The sequence below is a fragment of the Saccoglossus kowalevskii genome, chromosome 6 (assembly GCF_978046115.1).
Source record: "Saccoglossus kowalevskii chromosome 6, keSacKowa6.1, whole genome shotgun sequence".
NCBI classification, from domain to species: Eukaryota; Metazoa; Hemichordata; class Enteropneusta; family Harrimaniidae; genus Saccoglossus; species Saccoglossus kowalevskii.
Genome location: NC_140646.1, coordinates 24,096,857 through 24,104,669, shown reverse-complemented (window position 1 = coordinate 24,104,669; position 7,813 = coordinate 24,096,857). Strand labels below are relative to the sequence as shown.

The 7,813-nt window shown below is 38.6% G+C and overlaps 1 pseudogene; it reads right to left on the bottom strand.

Moving 5' to 3' along the window:
• Positions 1-5,937: 5,937 nt before the first annotated feature.
• LOC102806524 (aquaporin-4 pseudogene) lies at positions 5,938-6,579 on the bottom strand (annotated as a pseudogene).
• Positions 6,580-7,813: the final 1,234 nt, after the last annotated feature.

Genomic DNA, 7,813 nt, shown 5'->3' with positions numbered 1-7,813 from the left:
TCATTACTTGCTATGTTAATGGGGGCTAGTTTAGAACCAGTTACCATAATTTCGAAATTGTCATTGGTCCAGACAGTTCTAAGTTCATGTGCAATAGAAATCAGCAATACTATCTCAAACGAACACGTGGTCACGCGGGGTTTTTTTTCGGGAAAACGGTAACTTCATTTGCATATCTATATCGAATTCCTCCAGACTGCACAAAAAAATCAGATCACTCAGACACGTGGTTCGGCCGTCATCTTAAATTTTCAGCAAACATATTGTGCATTTCTTTCTCACGAGTGCTTTACTTGGTCAACTTTGGTCAAAGCTTTTTATAGGGAGAAATAAAATAATTTTGACTGGTCATGTGGTTTGGCCGCCATCTTTGATTTTTTACAAAATTACCAAAAGTTTGTGCATTTTTTTCTCTTGAATGCCTTAACCAATCAACTCGATCTTTTGTACATGTATATATCATGTGAGACCCAAGCTCCTTACGAGAAAAATAATAATAATAAAATATCTGGCCGTCATCTTTGATTATTGACCAAAGGTTTAAGCATTTGTTTCGGGTGAATGGTGCAGCCAATCAGCTGCCAATCAAATGTATGACCATAGCTTCTTCTCATGGGTATGGCCGCCGTTTTAGATTTCTAGCAAAAATGACCACAATTTGAAGCATGTGTTTCTCATGAGTTCTTCGACCGATCAGCTTGCTATTTTGTATATAACATGTATAGCCAGGGCTTCTTGCGAGAAAAAAATTTAAATAATTTTGATCAATCACATGATTTGGTTTCCGAAGCCAACAAGCCCGCCCGAATCCTGGAATTTCGGAGACAACGTGTTTTGTGTACAATCGAAATTAGGAAAAGCAGACCAAAAAGTAATCAAAAATGATCGGGCAGTGCAAACCAATGGTTGCTACAAGTAGACACTGTCCAGGGACATCGTTGGGACACGTTCCTTTGACTGTCCGATTTAAGTGAAGCCGATGAGACCGAATCTGCTAGGGGTTGGAAATTATAAACTCGGAGAGGATGTCGAGATGGTGGAAAAACAACGCAAATTAATTATTATCAGCTAGATTTTTTTAATGATTACTGATTTTTTTTTTTCCATTCTTTGGTTCGTTTGTTTCGCCAATCCTTTATTGAGTAAATATCACCACGCACGTCGTATGTAATTGTTGAACATCAGAACGCTCGATAGGGGTAAAGTGTGTCACGAAATACTAGTACGTAATATTGAATGTTCGTTGTCAACATTTCGTGGCTGCTGTTTGACACGGCTTTAATCGGCAGGATAAACACGTCCATTTAACGAAAAGATTTTCAGCGCTTTCACTCGCTCGCGAAAAGAAACAGAAGGTGTTTATTGATTTTTTTACATCCATGAAAATCAGAACACTCAAAGGGAGAAAAAGTGCGTTATGTGATATGTGCTCTTGTTTTTTTTCTCGATTCATAAACAATGACCGCTATTGGTCACGGATTTTGCTCATCTGACCTGTGTACGTAATTTAAGGACGACGAACTTCGGTATGTATAACAGACAAAAACGGCCTATTTTAAGAAAAAAAAACGCTTTGATAATTGTGGTAATAATGTTCAAAACGCTCCAAAAATAGGCCCGTTCCTTATTCCGTGTTATATGTCAAAGATCCAAATGGAACGTACTGAGTACGAATCACGTGTTTGTATTGATAAAACCCAGAACAGTCAAAGGGGTAAAGGCTGTGTTATTCGATTTGTAATATTGATTTTTTTCGCTAATTACGTGATGGTCGCGATTGTGTACATAGACGACGAACTTCAGTATGTATAACAGATAAAAGCTACAATTTGCATTATCCCATTGATGAAAGACACTTTCTGAAGAAGTAAACGGATAAAGTAAGCAATTGCATAATTTTAGTTTAACACCCGAATGGACAGTGTGCGTTATGCTATATTTGGTCTTAAAGCGGGGGAGACGTCACCTGCGCACGCGCGGGAATTGAGTCCCGAACGACGATAACAACACACAATAAAAACGCAAAGGCTCATGGGTGGACGCTTGTTTGTAAACAATGACACGCTATGGCCATCTGACGCACACGCAGGTGACGACTCCCTCGCTTACATTGTTCTTGTTTGTTGTTATGCGGCCGGGAGTGGGACGATCAGGGACCGCATTGAAACAACGTCTTACAGCATAATTAAACAATCGTTAGTTTTAGAATAATTCTATAGAACCAAAAAATTCAAATGTTGACACTTTTTAAAACCTAGATTTTGAAATAATTTCGGACACCAACTTTTGAGACATGGCATAATATTCTGCCTTATGTAGGAACATATAGTAAAATAGTGTTAAAATACTGCCAAAATGACTGTCCACTAAAATTGAACCATCATTTTCTCGGAAATTACGCTAGTGACCCCCAACTTTTTTTAAAAATCAATATCTTTATATTGCCCAAGAGTACAATTTATTGCAGTGTGAATAAATTCTGGGTGTTTGCATTTACGAGTAGGTTCCGTAACGCGCGTCAGTGATTAGGGACTTCTTCTCATTTTTATTATGCGAATGAGAAATACGTTGTCCGATGCTCAGCCCACGCCAGTGAAAATAAATCGGAGCCATTCAAGTTACCATCGGTCATATAAAATTATACAGTGACATTAGCGGTGTACAAATAGTAGATTTCAAACTCCGGGATAAATAAAAAAAAGTATGGGGCGCTTTCCAGAATGAATTCGTATTCCGCTGGCCGGCCTGCATACTAGTATTATATGGTCACGTGTCTTACGCGGAAAGGTGCGAGACTTCACTTGGGTGCCCACCGCTATTGCGAAGCAAATCGACCAAGTTTTTAATTGGTTTCTGCGACCAAAGAGACGGTTCACCAACATGTCCAGATCGCTTTACAAGGCATGGTGGACATGATTCAAACGTGAACCAGAAATAATCTTTTTGTAAATACAATATGTTAAATATGTATTGCACACGATCGATTTATGATATCTCACGTTTGATGCCGCATATTAATATAGACGATTTTACGCATTCAAACTACGGACGTTCGCTAAATCGGCCAGCGGTGACCGTTGTGTATATGCGCTTTTGTCATCAATATTAATGCATATAATTATATTTTAAAAAAAAATAGGTACGCGGATAATAGAGGTAAAACATTAGACTAGTTCCGTGCGAATATACTAGTATGTAATTGAGTGGAAGACGGACAATGAGATAAGAGATTGAGTGACATTCCATGCTATCTGCGAACACTTAGGCTGACCCTATTGTTTGTCTAATAATTCTTTCGCAATATTGATTATGTCACATAATGCATTGCACTCTTTGACACTTGATAAGAGTGCCGGCGATTAGAGTGGCAACGGTATCCAGGGATTGGCTGTTGAAATAGTTCATATGATGTTATTGTATGATGACAAATATCTTCTTCTTATTATACAATTTTCGTTTCTTCTCTATTCTCACATTTTGAATTCTATACTCAGAGATCGAAACAAACAAATAAATGATAAGTATGTGAATTACTGTTAACTCTTAAAGTAATAAAGTTAAAGTAGTAATAACCAGCTTCGTTATGATTCCATTTTTGTTGCACGGCGTTCACCGTCGTCATTCAGCGCGCCTTCGAATTTTGCGTAAACGGGAAATGTATCTTACAATTGAAATTTAACCCTGGATAAATTTATTAAAGATTTGACCCCTGCTTGCCTGAAAAACTGGGTCCCTCTTCAGTAATTGGAGTTCAGAAAGCAAAATATGGGGTTAACGCAATCCCTGATTAGTAAAAGGTAAATTATTGAACCTGCCGTATCTTTACAAATATGACCGTGCTCCGCTTTTTATCTACAAAAATGCAGGTCTCCAGTAATTGTTCCATTACTTTGAGTTTTAAAATACTAGTAATTCCTAATCCGTGCCAAGTAATTTACCCCCTCCCCCCCAAAAAAAATGGTTCGTGACCTATTCATTTGCCAGATTTGTTTTTAATATCTAAATTAAAACACCAAAAGCGTTGTTCTTGATCAGTATTGCGCAATGTGTGGTACATTTTGTGTATCTGCGGATCCAACGAGTCCGGCAGTAACTATGCGTTACCTTGCCGTGTACCTGGATATTTACTAGAATTTGAGTTATTGGGCGTGCTGGGTTCTATTCCAGTCATCGAAGTATTCCGTAATCCAACATCGATCTGTTGATGTTCCCTTACTCATCAAGACAATTTATTCGATAAAAATAATCGCCTTGCGTTATTCCGCTTCAAAATTTCAAGGTTTCCATTGAATCTTCATTACAATTGTCTCAATGTCAATGAGGAATTTGCTTCACAGTTCACGTTAGGATCGTAACTGTCAGCGGAAAAACAACTGAGATGTCAGACAAAAATTTGAGCTGATATTCAGCTTCGATTTTTTTTTTAAATAAAAGAATATGTGACGTTTCCCATTTTGTTGGATTATTTCGTATTCATAACATTTTGATGTTGTTCCTACTTGCAGAATATACTCGTATACTAAAATATACGTTTAATTTCTGTCATGTTACACTCACGTCTTAAAGAAATGTGTAAAAATTAACTATACTAGTACCCAGCACAGAGTAAAGTTGTCCAAAATGAAAGCCACTGCAAACAAATCTCGCGTGCTCATTAATATTCACATGTATAATGAAGACGCGTGCTAAGCGCCCAGACACATTTTCTTAGCACGGGCTGATATCTAAATCTGACCCGTTTTTAAGACCCGGTCCCGGGCTAACGAGGTGTGCGTGAACGCTTATCTCAGGCTAAGCAGCAAAAACGCCAGTGTATTCAATGTTTATTTGGACGATTTACTATTATATTCCTAGTTATTCCGGCATGCCATTTCCGGCATGACAACCAACGCGAGTACATCTAGGGACATTGTTCTTAGCAGGGAAAAGATAAACTAACGATGAGACTCTGTGATACTTCCTGTTATTCTGCAATCTGCAATTTCTGCATTTGCTTTGGTATTGTTTTAGACGCGTAGAACTACGGTAGAACTAACATGTATGCCTAGGTACTGTACTGTAGGTACTGTACTGAGTAATCCTAGCTAAAATGACTGAAAATTTTAATTTCGTATATTTTAAACAAGTTTGGGCGTTCCCTGGCCCGTGATAACCACTACTTTCTCTCGTACATGAACGCAATTGAGTCTATCCGATATGCAAACATACGAGATTAGCCCGTACTTTGCGTACGAGTAGCGTGAACGCTACTATTGCAACGATTATTCATGCATTATGTCTGCCATTCCACAACCAAGCAACGAAATGAGTTGAACTACCGGTACACTCGTCGTTCGGACCATGCAGAGGGCGTTTCATGTATTGATTTGTGCATGGAACTATAAACCCTTATAGTTCCATGATTTGTGCATTAAGCACTTGTCCGTAGTAAACTGAACGTCTGATATTTGCGATTAATTTAGTAAGAATTTTAGAGTCGTTTTGTCTGGTTCAAGTCAATTATTCAAGCTCAAAAAAAAAAAAAAAAAAAAAAAAAAAAAAAAAAAAAAACTTGAGAGAGTGTCAATCAGAACATGGAGGTAGAAAAGACTCTTTTCTACCTCCATGATCAGAACGTATATTAATTAAACAGCCAAAACTACAAACCTACATATTACCACGCGTGGCTTTGAAATATGGTGAGCTGAATAACATTAGTTCACTTCACGTTGTTAAAATGTCAGGTATGGTGTAAATTCCAAATGTCCAAAGCAACAAGAATAAACCGTGCCGGCAATAGTAGTTGAAGCTGTCTTGAATTATCATTTGGCTTTGGTGTAAGATTGGTTGAATCAAGGAATGAACAATAAAATAACGTGTTGTTTTATATCTCTTCAAAAAAGTCGTTCTAAGCACAGTCGCAGTGTGAATATGGGAGCTAGAAGTTATGCAACCTTGTCAAGATTGTAAACATTTGCTACGTGACTGTGCATGTAGTAGTGGCTCATTTTCGTGTTTCGATTTTTGTGATAAAAGTACTTTGAGAAAAATGTCACTTACCGCAAACAAAACGCCAATAACAACGGATAAACCAACTGCAAGGGGACCGGAACCTTGTAAATCTATTCTTTTCGAATCGATGGTAGCACATAATGTGAACAACAGCACAAACGTTATCATATATTCGATGGCGAATCCTTGCTCGGCGGTAACGCCGGCGCCGAGTGAAGTCGTTCCGAGCCCTCCCCGGACACCGACTGGGGTAACGGCATAAATCAATCCAGCACCAGCAATCGCGCCGATAATTTGGCTGACCAAGTAGAGAAACGCCCGCAGAACACTGATTTGTCTTGTTACGAGAAAGGTGCAAGTTATTGCTGGATTGAAGTGCGCTCCGCTAACGTGTACAAAGCACTGTATCATAGTGGCAACTGTCAGCCCAGAACACAAAGAAATTTGTACTACACTTGGTGTATGTGGTGGATTCCAACTTATCGATGATCCTATGCCAAAAAACACTATGAAAAGAGTACCGATAAATTCACCAACGAGCGCTCGCCAAAACTTCTGATTCCTAATGTCGTCTTTGCAATTCGCCATGATGACTGTAAATCACAGGTCGTGGATTGTATTTGTTCCAGAGTAAATCACATATGCGACGTAAACCGGGGGACATGCGGGCCAGCGCGGAAACAAATTAATTCAAAATACACCATCGCCACATTATGTAAATACAACAAATCACTGATACCCATCCCTTTGATTGATGCGGAAAGATAGGTTATTGATTTTTATACCATGTTAAAGTGTTGTTATCATCAAATTAAGGTGGAAATGAGATTTTAGTGAACGTAACTGTCAGCGGAAAAACAACTGAGATGTCAGACGTGTATTGGTACACGGAGAAGATAATTATTCCTTAGTGATTAGGCCAAAAAATAATGTTTCTAGTCAGCGTTTTATGTACGAGTATTTCGCCCGCACAACGCCCTCTGTTGACGGATTAAACCAGCAAAACATGTGCGTTGTTATATATTTGAGTGAAAATAATCGCTTCACCAACTTTTTTTGAAAACCATAAAACATGTGATATTACTGTGCTGTGTGTATATGGAGTGGGGGAGTATCGACGTCGGATTAGGTGGATATGGATAAGATGCAGGTCAAGCAATGGAGCATGATGTTTTAGTGTACTTCTGTCTTGTAGGATTAGACTCAATCGTGTTTTTGTTTTTTTTAATTTAGGAACAAATCACATACTTGGGAAGTGATGTACATATGGTAACAAAATTTACAGATACAGATTTTCGTCTTATAATAATAACATACTACCATGGAGGTACCTCCATGATACTACCATGCCCATGTTATGTCCCCGTTCACGAGTGGCAGACAGTGCTCTGTTAGGAAATTGACACCATCACAAGGTGTACATGTCCTCCCTTTGTCCATGCTTTGTTTAAAGGCCCAGGTATACTATAAATACGCTCCTAAACAATAGGGATTATTTCCTTGCTTGTCACGCTGTAGTAAACAGTTCAAGCCAAGCTCCGGTAAAAACGCGTTTTCTCGAACTTACAGGTCTATTATGTCGTGCCAAAGTGGATGCATTGTGACTATGAATATCACAGCAGTGACTGTGTGTAGTATTTATGACAATAAATAGTGTACGGGTTGAGATTTTGGCGAATAAAAGTCAAAAACAGGAACCGGGGAAAGGGACGCGCTACTAATCTTAAATAATTAACTGCTGTCAATCTGCTGCAGTAACGTGATGTTGGACCTCTGAAACAGGATGCTTCATAGGCTATGCAAGTGATTAACAACACTTATT